The sequence below is a fragment of the Cimex lectularius genome, unplaced genomic scaffold, assembly GCF_000648675.2.
Source record: "Cimex lectularius strain Harlan isolate CLEC.00 unplaced genomic scaffold, Clec_2.1 scaffold24, whole genome shotgun sequence".
NCBI classification, from domain to species: Eukaryota; Metazoa; Arthropoda; class Insecta; order Hemiptera; family Cimicidae; genus Cimex; species Cimex lectularius.
This window is the reverse complement of record NW_019392666.1, coordinates 2,144,564-2,165,993: the sequence shown is the minus strand read 5'-3', so window position 1 is coordinate 2,165,993 and position 21,430 is coordinate 2,144,564. Positions and strand designations below refer to the sequence as shown.

The 21,430-nt window shown below is 34.3% G+C and overlaps 1 protein-coding gene across 6 annotated transcripts in view; it reads right to left on the bottom strand.

Moving 5' to 3' along the window:
- The window catches only part of LOC106660864 (neuropeptide-like 1), a 319,417-nt gene that overhangs the window by 245,668 nt on the left and 52,319 nt on the right, over window positions 1–21,430 (bottom strand). The window lies entirely within an intron of this gene.

The window sequence follows — 21,430 nt, the reverse complement described above, 5'->3', positions numbered from 1 at the left end:
ACTTCTATTAAAAAATAATGAAAGTAATACAAAGTAAAATAAAATCATTGGTGAACGTAAAAAGCTTCAAAAAATTAAATTAAATGATCAAAATGTTCAACCTTATCGGAAAAAGCAAGCCTAACATAGTTTCCCTTTTATTGATTTCAGATTTATCTTTCTTCAATTTATGATTTTTAAATCCCATAGGGTTTTGTCTTTCCATTGTTAAAATCAAATTTTCGCTAAGAATTTATGAAATACAAGGGGACTTAAGGCATAAAGCTGTGAAAGACTGAACCAACCTGAAAGGTAAAATATCCCGAATTCAATTGAGAATTAAACTTTGAGCAAGTTTTCAGTTGAATTGGAAATAAACGCCTATTGAATTATTAACGTCTGTTACCCGTATATCTTTGTATACGTTCTTAGTATTTGCCTTTTATTTTTCCCCATTTACCATTTTATTTGTATGCCGTTTTTTTTTAAATGGAGCCATGCATGACGTCTTAGGCGCAATCCAACTCTGTTTTTTGTTGCTTTTATACGTAATTTATAAAATCAGTTAATTAGTTAGTTTGTATGTCTCTTTCCCTGTGTGCATGTGGCCATTTTATTGACTGTTTTGGAGGTGAAGTTTGGTTTTCGGCGTTTATTTAATTATTTGTTCATGGACCAAAAAATAATCCTACCGGGAAAACAACGTTATCCCAACATTGATGATGTCGAGAGACAAAATGCAAATGGCAAACCAAATGAGCGATAACTTTTCCCCGGTCACCTTGTAGAACTCAAGAAGAAATCAAAACAAAGCAAAAACGTTAAAAAATTTGACACTTCAGTGTTAAACTGTGTCATGTGGAATGCAGTCCAATGATCCGTCACAACCAAGCAACACCCACGAAGTGACATTGTCAGTTCAACACTGATAATAATGAATGAAAAATGTAAAAAAAGTTTTGCTAACTCGACAATTTACGAGAGCACGTAACGCACGATAGCGTTTAGATCGGTAATCTAAACAGGTTTAATTAAAACGGAGTTTTTGGCAATAAAATAACCAACAAATACGTTAATAATATCCCTATGAATTCAGACATTAAAAATTATAAAATTCTTTACAAAGTTCATTTTCATTTATTTCAGAGAGATATAGAAAAATGACTTCTTGATCTCCCTTCTATATTCACTTTTTTTTTTTTTTTTTGACATCCGACATTTCAAGAGCGTGAGCGCAACATACACTCAATACGAACTCACACAAATAAATACATTCACACTTATATACATTGCATTCATTTATTAGTAGAAGGAGTGCTCAATATTCCTCCATCAACCTCATACAATAACAGACTAATCTTTTATAAATATTCCGCCATCGACCAGTCACGTAAACAGTTCGAGGGGTGATGAGGATGCTATTTCACCATCAGGCCCTCTCCATTCACTCTAATAAATACAAAACATACAAGACACAGAAACATAAAACACATATTTTGACGGCTATGTACAATAAAAAATCCCCAATTCCCCTAAAAACCGGAAACCCCTGAAACTCGCTACCGTGTCCGAGCAACGTTCTTAAATCCGGAGGTCTACCTACACGCTTTCTGTATGGAGCCAAGGCATGACACGCCTCTATTTTATGGGACAACAACGATCAACCTTTCTCTGCATAAGGGGCACCTGCGGAGGCTTTGGCCCGAAAGTGCTCGTGTGTCAACCGCGTATGACTTAATCGGTTGAGGACGATCCCTTTCTCCTGCACAGGTTCTCTGAGTGCCATCTGCAGGTCGTTCTCTTGACTCGCAAGAGCTTCTCCGACGATCCCAGATATCCACCCTTCTTGGCTTATTTATTATATATTTTATTCACGAGTTCCTTTTGTTGTTTCCTCTCTGTAATGTTACTTTCATGTGATTTTCTGAAAACGCGAAGATGGATTAAACCTTTTTTCGTATATATTTCAGGGTCGATAATTTTATGTTTTCTAACCAAAAAATATTTTCAGAGACATGGTAACGTGTAAACTGAGGATATTGTTCTCTACGTTTAATCTGTTCCAAATTGTCTTAATTTGCATCTAAAATAATTATCCGTATTGTACTTTTGTTTATATTTATTAAATCAATGCTAAACAAGTTAATTACTAATATATGAGAATGGCAGAGATCTCGTGGAGTTAAATGATCGTTGACGAAATTGATCGCCGCTAAAAGAGAAGGTAGGTGTAAGCAAAGGATTCGACGTTGAATAATAGAGACAGGTTTTCTTCAACAGGTGGTCCCGCCCTCTGGGGATGGTCCTCCGTTTATACAATAATTTTCCACGGCTTGCAATTTCGAAGCTTTCGGTCTATTTGCCCGCGTCGGTGATTTATGGCCTCTTTTTATCCGTTTTCTAAACAAATTCCTCGCCCACTAATAAGATTAAGGTCAATTGGCGTTGAACGCGAAACATCTTTAACGTTATGTTACAACATGAGAACGCGTCGGGCAAACAAATTATCGTGTAATATAAAACCACATGTCTTTCGGAAGCCAACTAATGAAATTACCTTTCAAAAAACATACACTGACAGGGAAAAAATTCCACCCGCTTGTATTATAACATGATTTGTATGAGTTAAAAGAATATGATATTATGAATCTGTAATTAGAAACAAAACAATATGCACTTTATTTTAACTTTGTATTTGGGAAAATGTATTGATAAATTGGTTTTTATATATTTAATAAGTAACTTGCTAAATACACTGACAGAAAAATATTCCGCCCACTTGTTTCACGTTTGTTAAGTTTAATAATTGAGTCTTTGTCTTAAAAAGTTAAAAAAATGTAAATTGCTAAGAAAAACAAAAAGACAGACAGATAAAATTTGTTTTAATTTTGTGCTAGATTTTTAATTTTTGCGTATTTCCTCCTCTTGACTTAATTATATCTCGAAGACGCCTAGGCATACTTTCTCGGAAATGTCTCTTTGCTGGAGGTTAGCCCATTCTTAACGAAGGGTCCTTTCAAGACCATGGAGGGTATCAGGAAGTGATGGACGTCTCTTATTCGCCTTTTGAGGTTATCCCATAAATGTACGACGAGGTTCAAGTCTGGCCAGGTTAAGATCCTGATGTTATACTGTTGAAGGTACGTTTGTAATAGCGAGCGACATGTGGCCGGTCATCATCGTGCATTAGAGTAGGATTGTCGCTGATTTCATCGAGGATAGGCAACGCATGATGTTCCAAAATTTAATCCACATAGCGATTGGCCGTCAAAGACCCTCCACGACAATAACCAATTCTGTGCGACTCTCCATTGAAATTCCCGCCCACAGCATCACTGAGCTTCGTTGAAAAGGTTGGCTCTGGGAAAAATTTGGGAAAAACCTTTCATCTTGCCTTCTCCACACTCTTTCACACTAGAGATTTAGAGCAAATCTACATTCATCAGTAAAATGTACAACAGACCAATCGTCTAAAGGCTGTGTTATCGAGCAACTGCGAGCCATGCAACTCTGTGTGTTCTGGTCAATTCTGGGGCGACACGCCAGTGCATACTGATTTCATCTTCTTCGGGCCGTGCGTTCAGAAATTTGGAAATCTTCAACTTCCTGGAGCTCTAATAGTTTGCACAACAATAAAGGTGCCGGTTTCGCAAAATTCTCATAGTCAAAATACGGTCATCTGGTGGTTCTGTTATCCTAGGGCGTCCAGAACTGGGCCTTCTATGGTAGGAACCAGTTTCTCGAAAATGTCTAACGGCGTCTCGCGTCTAGGGAACTCCAATGTCAATAGCCGCATACATGATGGAACGTCCATTAGTGCCACACCACGCGCATCATCCTCAGCAATCAATAGCATTTTTAAGTTTAAAAATTGAAATTAAGAAAACAAAGATACAAATTAAAAAGTTTATTGCTTCAGAATTCAAATGAGACTGATAAAACATTTTAAATAAATAAAAGAAAAGAAGTAAACATTGAAAAATCCTTTATCCTTGTTTTGGATTAAGCATTAAGTGTGTTTACCTCTAATTGATATTAACAACTTAAAACATAGCAAAACAAATATTTATTGGTAAGACCAATTAAACAAATTAATTGTAAAATTGTCTTTTATCGAAAAAATCAAAAAAGACAATTGGGTGGAATTTTTGCCTGTCAGTGTATGATGAAAGACTTCTTTAATCTTCTGAAATATATTGAAAATATAAAATAGTGTTTAACAATGTGCGAAGCGTTTTGTGTTTGGTTTCTGTTTTGTTTTTCTGTATTTAAATTTTGTTCTGTCCCTAATACATTTTTAAAGCTAACAATTGTTTATCGCAAAGTCATCAAAATTTGCTTTGAAAAAGTGAAGAGATATCAAAAATAGATTCGGAAAATTTCCTTCAAAAAATGATCATGTAGAAAGAAAAAACTACATTCCAAATTATAATTTTTCTTATTCAATTAATCTAATACTGGTAGATAAGTAGAAAACAAAGCTTTCTAACTGTGCTTTGAAATATAAAACTGAATATAATTAGGTATCTGAAGAGGTGAGGCAGAGAACAACCCCGAAAATCTTTTCAGTGGAAAACTCTCAATAAAGAAGTGATTGTAGAAGTTTTTATTTAGGCGCCCGAAGATATCTATTACGGATTTAGGTACACAATAACTTAAAATGATAACCTTAAATAAAGGTTTCAATAGTGTATAACCTCTCATCACTTTCTCTACTTGAACGTAATTCTGTACTTTGAGAGCCCTAAAAAGCAAGATTTTATTTTTTCATAAAAAGTTTGCAATAAAAACCACCAAGAAAACTGGTCATCATTTTGAGCACTTGTTGAGGAAATCGTGAAACAATTCATAAAGATCTATCACAGATAATATGTGGCAGGCTGATCGTAAACGACTTCAAATAAGTAATAACAAATTTTAAAACAGTTTTTATAACAAGAACTCCACATTCCGCTATCTTTGTTTTTCTTTTCTTTTTGGAATTTATTTAATACATAATTTTACATACATTTTGTAAAAATAGTGAATAAAAGGGGAAATGTCAAGGGCATTATTCATCCTTGTGTCAGAGGACTTAAATATATTTACAATGTTTGCTAATTTGGCCTAAAGAAATAAAAAACAGTGGTGAAAAATTATTATAAAATCCGCTTGCAGTAAGATTTAATAAATTATACGTACAAATTATTGTAAATTAAAAAAACTACACACATTTATTCAAGAGATAACCATTTATATTAATAAATAAGCAATTTACTAATAAATACATATGTGTAGAGATTAGTGACCGTTAATCGATAGTTATTCAGATATTATAAATTATGTGTGGTGATTGGCACAATTACACAGAAGGCAAACACTTTGAGTGAGTAGAAATACTTTGATTGTATATAAAAAATATACTTTGCATTGTATAAAATCACTTTTCCACATCCTAAATTTATTCGTTAAATGTAAACAAGGTTTGAAAATCCCAGGCCCTGAAGATGATCTCAATAAAGATCGAAACGTTGTTATGATAAAGAAAAGGTTTTTCTGAAACCTACATCACACCAGACCGCATCTCACGATTTCTGAATAATTATAAATTCTTTGACTAGACATGTGCAATAGATAAGTTTAATAACAACACATTTACTTTAATAATAACTAATATCATAAATAAATTAATAAATAAGCAAGTTAATAAATAATTAGTAATTATTATAAATTAAAATCATTGACTAGACTTGAACAATATCTAATCAAATATTTACTCATTTCTTTGGCAAATAAATAAATTAAATAGTTTAATTAATAAATCATTTAGTAAATAACACAGGGAATAAATACATAAAGCAGTCATACTAAAATGTGTTTGATCCTTCTGTGTTTCCAATTTTTATTGAGGTTATAGTTTCTTACATTCATTTCTGTCATATTTGTACTCTCTGCGCTATGTTCAAAAAAGGAGCTAATTAACCTTTTGAAATCATCCTTAATGTACGAGATTTTTAAAATTATATGCACATGGCTTATACGAGCACTTTTTTTATAGTATGTTATTAACCTTAAAAATTTATTTTGAATTGTTTGTAGGCAATTTGTATTGGTGTTAGTTGTGTAGCTCCATACCTGACAGGCGTATAACAGCATGGGTCTAACTATGATTTTATATATAATTAGTTTATTTTGAAGGCTCTTCCCTGATACTCTACACATTAATGGGAACAGAGTCTTGATAGCACACTTCCTTTCATCAACCTTTTTATTGTGTGATAGGATAAGTTCATACCAAAGTTAGGTTTGCTATCGAGGTGTAAACCAAGGTATTGCGCCTAGGGGCATTTGAGTCACCGATTCTTATAAATTCCCAATGTATAGGATGTCGTTTTGTGAATAGCATTGCCTCAGTTTTTGTTGTGTTTAACCTGAGTTTCCATCTGTAGCAAAACCTAACATCCTATGGAGGTTCCGGTTCAATTTGTTAGTAATAGCAATTACCCTCCACGATGAACAGTATATTGCTATCTCATCAGCGTACATAGCTATTTCACAGTCTAGCCTAGAGAGTGCATTCATAAATATATTGAACAAGGTTGGCCCTAGAACCCAACCTTGTGGGACTCCAGCAGCAATCTTATATGGTGATGAGACAATTTCATTGGAGGTTAACCTGAATGTTCTATTTTGTAGATAGTAGTATTACTCTGACAATATCGCTTGGGAATTTGTCTTTTATAAAGCTATAGAAAATACCTTTGTGCCAAACCGTATCAAATGGCTTCTCCATGTCTAGCAAAACCAGCCCCGTGTGTTTGTTTTTTTAAATTAAAATTTAGTGTCATGTAATCTTCTACTCTGGATAATTGAATTGCTGTGCTTAGTCCCGGAAGAAACCCATGTTGGCTCTCAGAAATTATGTTGTTGGAGAAGAGCTGACGGTTTGTACAAGTCAGTAATATTTTTTCAAGTATTTTGCTAATTGTGCTGAAAAGGCTTACAGTTCTATAACTAGTAGAATTTGCTGTGAGTTTCCAGGTTTCTTTATATATACGACCTTGGATTCTTTCCAGTAAGAGGGAAAGTGACCGTGAAAAAACAATGAACTAAAAATATGAGGAAGAAAAACTAGTCCTTTGTTATGTAATTTCTTTAGCATCGTATTTTTAGTCCTCTTCTACACCTTTTGCTCCTTCTGATGTAAAGTACGTAATTAAAAAGCTCAAGATAGCTCCAGGATTTGACCTCATTTCTTCTTCCATTCTTAGAAAATATCCTTTAAAATGCAACTCTGCGTACAACTCACTTCCCGACGCCATGGAAATTTTACACGGTTTAACCAATACCTAAACTCAACTAACCACATCACCTTCCGAATTCCTAAATACTGCCAATTCTTGGTAAACTGGTTCAAAAACGCCTTTGTAAAAAAAAATTACCCAATCCTTGAATCATTTAATATAATCCTTAACTATATGGAGCTAAGCGTCACCATTGCACAGTTCAACAATGCTATCGCATTGTGGATATCATCTCATTCTACCTTCAGAAGAAACAAGTCTTTTCGAGAGGATTCGCATTATGGGCCAGGCTTTCAATCGAGTCTGACACCTGGGTTGGCTCTGGTAAAACGGAATAATTAATTTTGGTCATAACAAATTGGAAACCGCCGGCTTAACGAATGATAACCGCAGTACATAATACATACTACTTCGAAGTCCATTAAAAAAAAAAACTCACTGGCAAAAAAACTCAATCGAGAAAATATCATTGAGAAGGTTATATAGACTAATAAAAATCTGAAGGTCGATAACAAATAAAAGAAGAAAAACGGTTAATTAGAAACCTGCGGTGCGTGAAATTTCTCAACAACCTTGATGGGCCGCCTGGGAAAACATTTACAGATAAAACAACAGAAAACCGATATTTATTTATCATTAACAAGATATCAAGAGAAAAAAAGTCTGTAAATAATTTTTAATTTGGAAGTACACCGAATAATACATTTTGGTGGAATGATGGGCTAGTATCGACATAGGGCTTGCTTAAGGGCAATATTGCCGGTTTCAATTTAAAAAAATGAACGGGGGTGGAATTTGGTTTGTTGAAAAAGCCGGTCAAAAACGGAAGTGTCGTTAAATTGGTCCTAAATGCAAATGGTCCCCGGGCAATTGTTTGGGAAAGCTCGCGCGTCAGAACGCATACTAATTTCTGTGTACTCACTTTCAAAAACTCATTAGCCTTGCGACAAAGTGGAACCTTGAGTTAGCTTTTCATTAAAGGGATGGAACTCGCCTCCGTCTATTCACTCCGCGATTTTCCCCCTGAGACCTTTAATTATGGAAAATTGGACCGCGAGAAAGGAAAATCTTTGTAGATATATTTTTTGATGATTTGCCCTTTATGACGCTAAATCAGAATGATATAATTGGAAAGAGCTAATAACAATTAAATTGAACGCTTTCCATCCCCTGATGAAAATACCTTCATGCGGGAACAACTAAATTACAATGATGGCTAATTACTTTTTTGATACGTACATTTTAAACTTAAAACGAAAAAGGACATATTTTTTTCAATATATTTATCCAATAATTCTTTTAACCTTTGTTTCATTATATTTTCTTCGTTTCTTTTTTTTCTATATTCAGATCCTAATGCATAGGCACTAATGGACTAGGTTTTGGGTAAAAAGAAAATGGAAGTTGTAACCACATATACCTTCATATTTCATCAATTCATAAATATACATGCTGTATATTAGAGCACTCATATTAGAGCATAAGAAAATTCTTGTTTTGGCAAAAATAGAACTGTTCAATACCGTAAACATGAGGAGTTTAATCATGCATTCAAGTGGAATCAAGTGTTTATTTTCTTTATTACAAAAATATATATCCAAATAATATTAAAAATAAAAACACCCTAACTTTATATGTACAGATTACAGTAGTACCTTAATGCTAATAAAACCCTCAAAATAATAAGTACCAGGTAGTGAAAACTGATAGCAAAGGAAGAAATAAATAAAACCTCTTAATAGTGTAATTTTCTTTCATAGAAAACTTAAGTTATTGAATAACTGATATACATTTTGAAAATGTTAGTAATTGTGAAAATGATAATAAAATACTGAGATGTTTATGTAGGGCTCGAAATTCCTTGGGCCTTGATGAAAAATTCAAATGGAAAAACCACATTGGCAACATTCTGCGTAAAGCCAAGACCCAACTAAGCATTGGCATGAGATTATGTGACAGAAACAGGGGAATCAACCCCAGCATGGCGTATACAGTAATGCAACACAACGGTCAGACCCAAGGCCACATGCGGAGTTCTCGTATGGTGGCCAAAAAACCGATCAAGGAGACTCAAAGAGAGCTTCAAAGTCTACGAAGGCTAGCGTGTCTAAGTTATATCGTATTTACTGACGGCTCTTCCATCGATGGCAAAACAAGTTATGCCCTTTTTGACCCTAAACATCAATACAAGGAACAACATTCGCTTCCAATTTCAATGTCTGTTTATACAGCAGAACTAATTGCGATAGATAGCGCTGTCGATTACATACGAAAATAGGGTGATTCTAAATTTTGCATCCTCACAGACTGTCGAAGCATTGAAGAAAGGATAAATAACATTACCCCAGAATATAAATGGAGAAACTATATTTTTGCCCAAATCTTTAGGAAAATGCTTGAGACAAAAATCATGGGAAAAAGGGTGGCATTGTGTTGGGTGAAAGGGCATGCAGGCTTATGGCAAAATGAAACGGTGGACGCACTTGCAAAGGAGGCTGCAACATCAGGTCATAAAATTCCTAAAGATGACGGGAAAAACTTTTTGGAAAAGTTTTGTAGAAATCTGTGGCAAGAAAAATACAACGCATCAAATGTTGGCAATTATTACAGGTCTCTGTTTCCTGAGCTCAAGAAAAAACCATGGTTTTCGGAAGGCGATAGCCCAGAAGGAATGTCAAAGGAGTTCTATTCTACTATTTTTAGACTGGAGACAAATCATGGCCTATGGGGTAGTTACAAGAAGAGAATCGGTTTGGCAACGTCTCCGAACTGTCCCACTTGCGATTGCCCTTCAAATCCTTCCCACATAATTTTTGAAAGTCCAGAATACGAAAATGAAAGAGACAAACTGCTAAAAAATCTGAGCAAAGTCCCAAACATTTCCAAACCAATAAATTTAGAATCTGTTCTAATAAGCAACAATCCATCAGCTTCAACATAATCAATGGAATTCTAAAGTCGATAAACGTTTCTTTTTGATTATTTTCAACCATGAAATTTTAGAAGATGAGAAGATGATGGAGCTGAATGAGTGGGGGCGGTCGCAGCGGGGACCTGGTCCTGGTCGACCGATCCCGCTCGACAGAAAAATGAAAATAGAAAACTTCATGGGTAATATGCCAGCGTAAACCCCCAAAAAGAAAAAAAAGTTATATCTGTTATCAGGGGGTAATGAATACCTGCCACTGCAGCGATGGATCTTCCACCCTTACAGATTTTTGTACAAAATGATGTTTTTCGGAGTGGACTCCTGAGATAAAAGACAATAAACCATTTTTCTAAGGTAAAGCCACAGAAAATTTTGTAGAGAACGAAAATAAATGAGATGGCTATAACGGTACCTGGCTAAATAAGAGAAAAATTCATCTTTGGCAGACACTTATAAATGGTTCTTAATGCGGTACACCGATGGATCAATGATGGAACGAGAAGTGGGTGTAGGGGTAAAAGGGGCGAACTGAACCCTACCAAATCCGAGGACTAATCCCAACATTTCCCAAGCTAAGGCTCACGTGATACCACTCTGAGAATAGGGGGTTGATAAGAAAAATAAGAAAGCTGCACAGTTTTACATACCCTCGGACAGTCAGGCAGCACTAACTGCGTATGCTTTAGCTTTAAACTTGTTCTAAATTGCCTAATGGCTTTAGGAATACACAACAAGATGACTTTAATATGGGTTCCTGAACATGAAAGTACAGAAGGAAATGAACCGGCTGACCAACTAACAAAAAGGGCAGCCCTCTCATTCATGACCAGAACCATAACTAGGAGCACTGGAGTGTGGCTAAGTTGGAACTGAAAAAATGGGTTGAGAAAGAGAAACTCAAGCAATGGACAAAAATCAACAGATAAGAGGAAATTTAAGAGAATTATAAATCTCTCAAAATCAGAAGGATCTCCTCTCTATCAGCGGGCAGGAATTAAGAAAAAATTTAGGTTTCTGTACCGACCACTCTTAACTACTAGACTAAAGAAGGGCAAGACAGAGACAGAAACAAGGCGACCCAATCTGGAGAAACCTAAGACATCGATACATATCCTTTACTAACAAATCGGAGTTTGACCGTTTCCGATGATCTGGTCCTTTCCTTATGTTATTTCAGAAGCCTTATGCCAATCCGTGGTACATTTCGGTTTTTCCCCAGGTTCATTTTTTTATACATAAAACCAACCAGACAACAATTCCAACAAAGAAATCTTAGAATTTTTTAAATTTTCGTGAAATCTTTAATGTAATAAAAGGTTTTTTTTAATTATGTTAATTAATTTATGTTGATTATCATTTGTTTAAAACAAAAAGAGCTAAATTGATCTGTTTAATTTTGGTTTTAATTAATTAGGGCATTAATTAATTAAACTTGCATCTTTTTGTTGAGTGTGGAAGATTTTTACGTTTTAGTTAAATAAAAGATTTTTTTTAACTGTATTTTTTAAACTTTCCTTTCTATAGTAAAAATGTGTGGTGGGCACTCTCAACACGACACGCAAGAATGGCACAATTACACAGAAAACAAACACTTTGAGCCCTGAAGATGATCTCAATAAAGATCGAAACGTTGGCACGATAAAGAAAACGTTTTTCTGAAACCTACATTTGCACCAGACCGCATCTCACGATTTATGAATAATTATTTATAGTAAAAGTTAAATAAAAAAATTTAAATATATCTAAGGTGGACAAATAGTTGGCTTGAAAAATTTGAATATTTCGAAGGTAGGCAAAATGTTAGCTTGATCATACACAAGTTTCCCCCCGGTTTGTTTAAACTTGATTCCATGCTATTATCCAAAAGGGGCACTACAAGTTAAAAGGAGATTTTAATTAACAAGGAGGGTGATATCGAGGTGTGGTTAAAGAAGTTGGAGCGCTTGGAAATTGGAGATGGAGACTGTCGCCCTCCCCGCCCACGAGCAAAAAGGAAAACTTACTCTTTTAAACTCCGAACAACTCGTTAGCTGATACTTCGCCCGACGTTTTCCCTCTACATGTTCCTTAATTTTCACCGTAAAGCTTATCATAAATTCAATCCCCAAGAAAAACAATTTCAAGTAGTTGGAACTTAAAAAAATGAGACTCCATGTTCTCACATTAATTTTTTTTTATTGTACTCAATAAAGCATAACTTAACAATCATTGTGTAGCGTAATTTTGCTCGATTGTACGACTTTTCGCCCTTCGTGCGTGTATCGATTAAATTATCGAAAACAACATATACATAAAATGATGCATGAGTTTTATCTGTCATTTCCAATGGAAACTCGGTTAGATGATTAACAAGGCTACAAATCAACGTTGCCGCTTTTGTCGATACGATGATTTCGGCTCAACGATTCATATGGAAAATACACGATACGTGGGCCTATCAGAATTTAACTGTAAACAATGTTTTTGAATTTTTTATTCCAATTAAACAAAAGAGAGTTCCAGCACTGGTCGGTTTCTCACACCACTGACTCCTAGTCTGACAGATATGTCACAGTTGTATGCAGGGTGTCCTTTTTTGATGGCCCGGCTGAATTTCTCTTGCACTAATGACGCTATAAAAAAAATCGTGTTTAATATTTTTTAGTCTGGTATAAAATTTTGATCTTTTTGGGAGAAAAATTATGCAGGATACCTCAGGCCCAGTTCAACTTAAAAATTTCAAATACGACATCTTGACACATCATTTTGTAGGATTTTTTACGCCGAAAATATTTTAAATTGATCAAAAACTGACAACGATTGAAAATTGCAATACAGGAGTACATCTCTAATTTATTATTTTGAAAAAAATAAAACCCTTCCAACATTTCGGAGAGAGGAATTCGGATTTTCGCGAACATAGAGTAAAGTATTCAGCACCTCATCGAAAGTACGCTGCCGGTTTCTTTTTGCAATAACTTTGTCATTTTTTGACCAATTTAAAATCCGTTTGCAGCATTGTTTTCAGCGTAAAACATCACATAAAATGATTTTTCAGGATGTATAGGGTCGTGTCTGAAATTTTGAAGTTAATTGGGTCTGAGGTACCCTGTTTAATATTTTTTAGTCTGGTATAAAATTTTGATCTTTTTGGGAGAAAAATTATACAGGATACCTCGGGCCCAGTTCAACTTCAAAATTTCAAATACGACCCTATACATCTTGACACATCATTTTATAGGATTTTTTACTACGAAAAGATTTTACATTGATTAAAAACTGACAACGATTTAATATTGTAATTCAGGAGTACATCTCTAATTTATTATTTTGAAAAAAATAAAACCCTTCCAACATTTCGGAAAGAGGAATTCGCATTTTCGCGAATGTAGAGTAAACAGCACCTCATCGAAATTACGCTGCCGATTTCTTTTTGTCATGACTTTGTCATTTTTTGACCAATTTGAAATCCGATTGCACCATTGTTTCCAGCGTAAAAAATCCTATAAATAATAAGTGGGAAGTTTATGGGCCAACAAACAGCTGAGGTCATCGCCGGCCCTCTACGTGTTTTCCATCTTTTTCTTTTCTTTCGCGCATATTTTGTTTTACACTGCAGCCATTTGAGCATCTCGATCTGGTTACTGACTCTCTGATTTCAGATATATACTACGTTGATATTCTAGAATGCTAGTCTCTCGTTTGTACCTCAGGTTGTCAAATACAGAATAAAAACAAAACATACAATACATATATATACATCACCACAAACATAAATGTCTGGTCACACTCATTCCCCCAGAGTACTCGATATTCCTCGGGGCGGGGAAAGCAACCCCTTCCTTTCACGCTAATAAATTACTTTTACTCTCCAGACGTCATATACTCACCCCAGAGTACTTGATATTCCTCGGGGCGGGGTTATAAACAACCCCTTCCTTTCACGCTAATAAATTACATTCATTCCGATAAATTAACACAAACACAACACTCGATAGAAACATAGAGGTCTGGTCACTTTCACTCCCCCAGAGTACTCGATATTCCTCGGGGCGGGGTTGAACCCTCTCCACTCTCGCTAATAACTTACTTTTACTCTCCAGACGTCACACACTCACCCCAGAGTACTCGATATTCCTCGGGGCGGGGTTTAATCACCCCTTCCTTTCATGCTAATAAATTACATTCATTCCAATAAATTAACATAAAGTCAAACAGAGACAAAACACAAACACATAAAGCTATATACATTTAAAAATCCCTGTAGCCCTGAGGTACCGGAACAGCGATCTGTGCCCGCTGCCGTGCCCCAAGACTACGCACAGGTCCGATGATATGCCAAAATATTGTCTATAGACATCAAGCTTTCTGCACTTGAAGAGGTGCTCGACCGTTATTCTATCCTTACATAACGGGCACCTACGCGGTCGCTTTCCGGCCAGAAGGTGCCCGTGTGTTATTCTCGTATGACCTATGCGTAGTCTTGTCAGTATGGCCTTTTCCCTTTTCGAACCGTTCTCCGTGGACCAGGGACCGACTTCTTTCTTAACCTGCCACAGTTTGGCAGGGTTAATTCTATTTCTTCGAGCCCAGCGGGTTTCCCATTCTTTTTTTACTGAGTTTGAAATTAGTTGTTTTAGGTCCGCTGGGCGTATAGGTTGGGAAACGTCGTGGGGCATTCCAGCGGCTCCTTTGGCCGCCCAAAAATCCTATAAAATGATGTTTCAGGATGTATAGGGTCGTATCTGAAATTTTGAAGTTAATTGGGTCTGAGGTACCCTGTACAATATTTTTCCAAAAAAAGGTAAAAATCTGAAATTAAAAAATATTAACCACCCTGTATAAGGAGTATGTGGGATAATTGTTAAAAAGTTTCTGATATTTACTCGGGACAGGTTGCCTTGTTTTAAGTTCAAAATGTTGTTCAGAAAAAAAAATGGAAGTTTATGAAATATCCTATTTGGCCCACTTCAACTTTACAACCTTTACAAACCTACAACGCGAAGCCATGACCTTCGGCTGGGTTCGTGGTTCGAATCTCGCTCGTGACATAAATTTTCATTTCAACCAACACCTTACATACATAAAAATATTAGTTAATTGAAAGAAGTTATTTGGTCAATCGGACCATGAAATATAATGGATTTACAATATATTTTCAACATATTTTCGTAATTTAGGATAATTAATTAAGCATGTAGGCATATTTTATTTCCATAATGATTCTTTAGTTTTTTCATATCTGAAAACAATTCCTGAACGCTAAAAGAAGGGTGAAATGTCCATACTTTACTAAAGACAAATGAATTTTCAATTTGTTGTAAAGAGTTCGGTACAGTATATAATTGATTATAGTTTTCAAATTTTTGTGAAGGTTTCAACTTCAAAATTTCAAATACGACCCTATACATCCTGACATATCATTTTACATGATGTTTTACATCGAAAAGATTTTAAATTGATCAAAAAATGACAAAGTAATGGCAAAAGGTTTGAAAAAACGCATTTCATCTGTTTCGTTGTTAATGCCAATAATTTCCTTCTTCACTAAAGTAAACATTAATTGCATTTATTGTTTACATTCTGTCATTGTTTGCCAAACTCGCATTACGAGAACAATCTTAATTAGCGGAAGTAAATTTTGTAGTAGTGCCTATTCCATTCGAAACGAACCGAAGGGCACATTTTCCCGATCAACAGCGAGTTGATATGTACGACGGTTTTATTGACAGCATTGACAGCAGCGGTACTGCGGGTCGTGCAGTCAAATTGTACTGCTAGAAATTTCCCGATCTCCCCAGAATAAACTATAAAACCTTTATTCGTGTTGCTTGCAATATGAGGAGATACGGATCAGCTGCTGTTCCATCACGAAGTGTGAGGCAGTGTAATTTCGACGAGGAGCTGAATATTTTACTGGATATTCGCGAAAATCAGATTCCTCTCTCCGAACTGTTGGAACGTTTTTAGGTTGTTCAAAAAACAAAATTAGAGATGTACTCCGACCTTACAATTTTAAGCAGCTCTCATCTTGTTCTGGGACTTGGGGACTCTGATTAGTTAAGGCGTCTAACGTCCCTTGCACTAATGTTGAATTGGGAGGCTAAAGAAAACTTTCTTCCGTGCATCCTACCATGAAACCAAGTGAATCTCTAAGGACATACTAAAACATTAAAAATTTCTAACGTGGGCAGAGGAAAATCCAAAATTTAGTACACCTGTCATTATCAGGTGTTTCACAGTATCAACGTTTGATGTGGACTTCTCTGAAATAAATTAATTAAGCCTTATTTCTACAAAAATAAAATAAATGGTGCTCAGTTCCTCAACTTTTTGAGGAAGGTTATTAGGTGATGTTCCTACGCAAGAACGACAAAGAATGGTTCTCCAAATTTTGATGGATGACCACACAATTCTTTGCACGGGAGTCGTTAGTTGAATCGTTACTTCCAGGGTAGGTGCATACCTCATAGCCCGATTTAACTGCACTATTTTCAGTGGGTCCATTTAAAAAACACTGTCTATGCCTATCATAACTCAGCAACCTCAGTTGAAGAACGGCGGCAAAGGGCAGAGAAGCTTGTCAATCCATCTCCCGTGACTTAATCGCTCTGGGCACCGGTGAAGAGTGGTCAAAAATAGCAAATCTTTACATCTTAACGCAAGGCAAGCAGTTCTAACAAGAAATGTGGGTAATAAGTAGCCAACCAAATTACTGGTTTCTTTTTGTTTTGTTTTTTCAAACTTTTTGCCATAACTTTGCCATTTTTTAACCAATTTAATCTGATGGCACCGTTGTTTTCATCGTAAAAAATCCTTTAAAATTATGTGTCAGGATGTGTGGGAACATATTTAAAATTTTGAACTTGAGCTGAGCCCGTATAATTTTTCTCCAAAAAAAGGTAAAAATTAGACTAAAAACTAGAGTAAAAACTATTAAACAACGTATTTTTTGTTTTTACGTAGCATCATTGATTCAAGAGAAATTCAGCCGAGCCATGTAAAAAAGACACCCTGTTTAACTGTTTGCTCAATGTATATTTTGTACAGATAGAAATAAATTAAATAAATTACTTTAATATTTTTGTAAATTTCAATTTGTTTGATTCTTTTTTTTACACATTTGCTAATATTAAAGGATGCACATTTTTCAAGGTCCAGATTCAATTTTATGTATAAAATCTTTGTATTATGAAAAATATTAAATTTATCCAAATTGTTGTACAGTAATATCGCCTTTCCAAATTTCATTATATAGGTTTGAATAAATTAATGTTTTCTATAGTTTAAAGTACGACAGCATATTAATAAAAATCATCTGGTCATGATTTGATATCAGCTTTGATAAAAAGCTATCGTTTTTATGACTTCTTTATTTAATGTAATATTGAGAACAACACGCTTTCCTATATCAGGGAAATTTTCCATCATTATAAAATTACAAAAAAAAAAAAATTAACCGAAAGCCTCAAAATATTTAAGCTTCCCATTAACTTACCGACACATTTGTTTCCTTTCCTTCTAAACTGTTAAAAATTAATTTACAAAATAATTACTTCTTTCCAAGTCACCATTTGGCCATCAACTCACGGAGTTACAGATTAAATTACTTCATATCTCCAGCAGAAACCGGACTCGAATGGAGTGTTTTTAGATACTTCTCAGCTTTTCGACAAGACTTGAGAGCCTATTTTAAAATCAAAACTATTTATATCCCAGCCTATCATTCGATTATACAACTATACCTGAAGGAAAGATTTTTCGTTGAAAACCAAGGATCACAGACTTCTGAGATGAAAGAATTGCTTGTATGTGTACACAGGGGTTAATATACAATTGTATGTTGCACAGAATTTTTTTCAATTAATTAAGGTTTTGGTTGAGATAAAAAAGTCAGTGTCACAAGCGGGACTTTATATCTCAACCAAAACTTTAATTAATTGAAAAGAATTTATTTGGTCAAGCGGACCACGAAACCTAATAAAATTTTGTACAGAATTTTAACTTCTGGCATCCCCACTAATCAGATTTCAATAACCGCTGTACGCAGATGACGCCGCCATATTAACAAGTCATCCCTCTTCTACACAAGCTTCAAAACCACACGTCAAGAATTGAAAATGGAGCAATCTTTGAAAAAGAAAGTTTTCCTACTCAAAGTGCCAAAACATAATCTTAAACTCTACCGTGAGTCTTGTTCTAGCATGTACTTATACAACGACCCTGTTCTTATTTAGGACTTTACGTCACTTCTCACGACTTCACAAAGATCATCACATGTCGACACTTTTTTTCATCCATCAAAACATATTACAGACGTTTACACAGTAAATTACAAGAACACATAAGTTAATAATACGATCACTTCATTCCCGATAATTACTCTAATTACTGATGTCTGATGAGAAAATGGATCCAAGACGTCTCGAATGACTAATCAAGACCGGCTTTCTGTTTAACGCCAATAATGTCACACACAGAAAGTGAAATCCAATCTGCTTTTTGTATATAATACATATACAGTTGTAGATGTAAACAAATGAAGTTAAAAAAAAAAACTTTAAAAATTAACAACTACACAGGAATGCTTTTACCGTGGAAAAACATCGAGAATCGGCAGGCTATAAAGATCGATATCTATTAAGGTAATGTAAAGTCATCATATTTCTAGCATGTTTTGACAGGTTCGTGATTCTTGCGAGGGAAAAATTCTCTGTTGATAATTACATAAGTTAAATATTTCAATTTAGTTATAATAAACGTTTTAAATTAAATATTTAAATTTTCTTTTTAACTTCAACATAAAGAATAATCTAATTTTAGAACAATAATTCGTGGGATTAAACCTAACAAAGAATATTTCATTACAATTTATTAAAAAGGCTAGGAAGTTAAGTTATGAAAAAAATGATAAAAGAAATTTTTTTCCAACATTTTTATTCGATCTTGATTTTAAAATAGATTGCTTTTTGTAGATGATGTGAGAAAAATAGTTACTTTCATGTTTCACATTAAATGTGGACATACAACCAAGTATAAATTTCTTGGACATCTTTACTTTAAAATAGACACTGTTTCTAAAAATATATCCTTTAAATGAACTTCAATTTATCTTGGTTGATTAAATTTGTTATCGTTTGTTAAAATAGACCTATACTTACATATAGCCAAAACAATTAATTTTATAAGATCAAAAGCTGATTTTTGTCTTATTTTCTTTCTCGTGAAAATTTTATTAGCCTAGCAACGCGCACAGATAGACAGAATGACTTCCTATATAATGGTTTGAAAGAATGAGAAAGAGAAGAGGTCAAGAATGAGTAGTATAGAAAAATACCATTTTCATTTTTTTTGCCGACATTTCGCCCTATATTGGGGTCATCTTCGGGGCAAAAAGTGTGGTGCTAATCTTGTGTGGAAAACCAATATGGCACCACAATTTATGCACTTAAGAGGACCCGAATAAAGGTCGAAACGTGGGTAAAAAAATAAAAAACATGTTTTCTTAAACAACCTCATTCTTTACAGATCCTCACGACTTCAACAAATTACAAATAAAATATTGCATATCTTTTTATGTATATTTATTATATTATTATATTTTACTTTTTCTTTACTTTTATTGTATATTTATGATATACGTAATACGATAATAAATATATTAGAAAAACAACAAAATATTACAGTTTTTACAATTAATAAAACAGTAATAACAAAAACGTGAACTAGTCGTCTGCCAGTTGACTCCTACATATTTGTGATATAAATGTAATTAATATATAAATTAAAAATTTAACATAAAATTGTTTCTGTATTTTAGTGCATTTAAAATATTTCCGCTCAAAATCAATCAAATTCTTCCGTTTAAAACCAGAATGTATTCAAAGAATGTCAACTAAAATTTATTAAACCAAATCAATATATTGTTATTTATGTTTGGGAAAATTGCTACAAAACGAAATNTAATGTGAGTAATAGAAAAGGCAAGTAATTTCTCTCCTCCAACAAAGGGTGAGAATTTAAATATATTACTTGACCTATTGCAGGAAAGCACATTTTTATTGACTGCAGTTATTTTTTTATCCAAATAGTTGTCTCCAAGATTGAAATCCAATCCCTTGAATGCCAAATTTTATGTAGGGCTTCGTACGTTACTTGAACAATCCTCTTTATGAAAACATTCTAATGCCTGCTACTTAAAAAAATCCACCAACCGAATTGTGAATTCACTAATTTTCAACTCTTAAAAATAATTATTTCTCGTGCAAAGAGATATGTAAAAAGATGTTATTTTAGTCCCAAAACCCTTCGGATATAATTCAGACGATTCTTCAATGTATTCACAAACAGGAAACCCTAATTCAAAGTATAAGGAATAATTTGGTGTATTATTTGGAGCGCCAAACATCTTCTTAATCAATACAATGTAGTTTTCACCATTTCATATATACGTAACGCCACACTTGATACGTAAACACAATGAAGGGGTGGAGACGGAATTTAAAACATTAAATTTAGATTATTCTTTCTGTGTAACTACCTTATATAGATTTGTTTTAATAGATATTTTTAAATATAATGGATTTAATAAGTAAAACAAAGTAAACTTCACTAACAGCTCCCCGTGGACACTTCATAAGTCGCTGAGAATGGAATCCTGATTACATGACATTTAAAAATGGTAAAAAGAGGGGAAAACTCGAACGGTTGTAGGTTGAGGTGGAGAGTTGGTGTCCGAGAGGATCTAAGTCACATAGCTCAAGCGGTAGAGTAGCGGCGTATTTAGCCGATAGTTATGGGTTCGAATCCCGCTCGTGACACTGTCTTTTTTTAATCTCAACCATGACCTTACATAGAAAGAATAATTAATTGAAAGAAGTAACTTGGTCAATTGACCACTAAAACGTAAATGGATTAAATTTAGATTTTGAAGGAACATACTCTCAATTAAGAATTCACTTCCAGGTTGTATTCAAGTCATGTTTATCAGTACTAAGTTTTATATATTTCTTATGTTTTATATGTATTATATTTATATGTATATAAAACTGCTATAAACAGAATTATTTGTTATCAATGTATAGATTGGAAGTAGTCCTTTTCCCCTAAATTTGTAGGTTTGAGATTATTTTCGGCTGATGTTCTCAGACCAAAAACAGATGAAAGTGAAAAAAATTTGGGAAAAATTTCCTCGTGTGATTTCAGATCATAAATATTAGTCAAACAAAGTGAAAAAACATTTGGCGGAAAAATGCCTTTT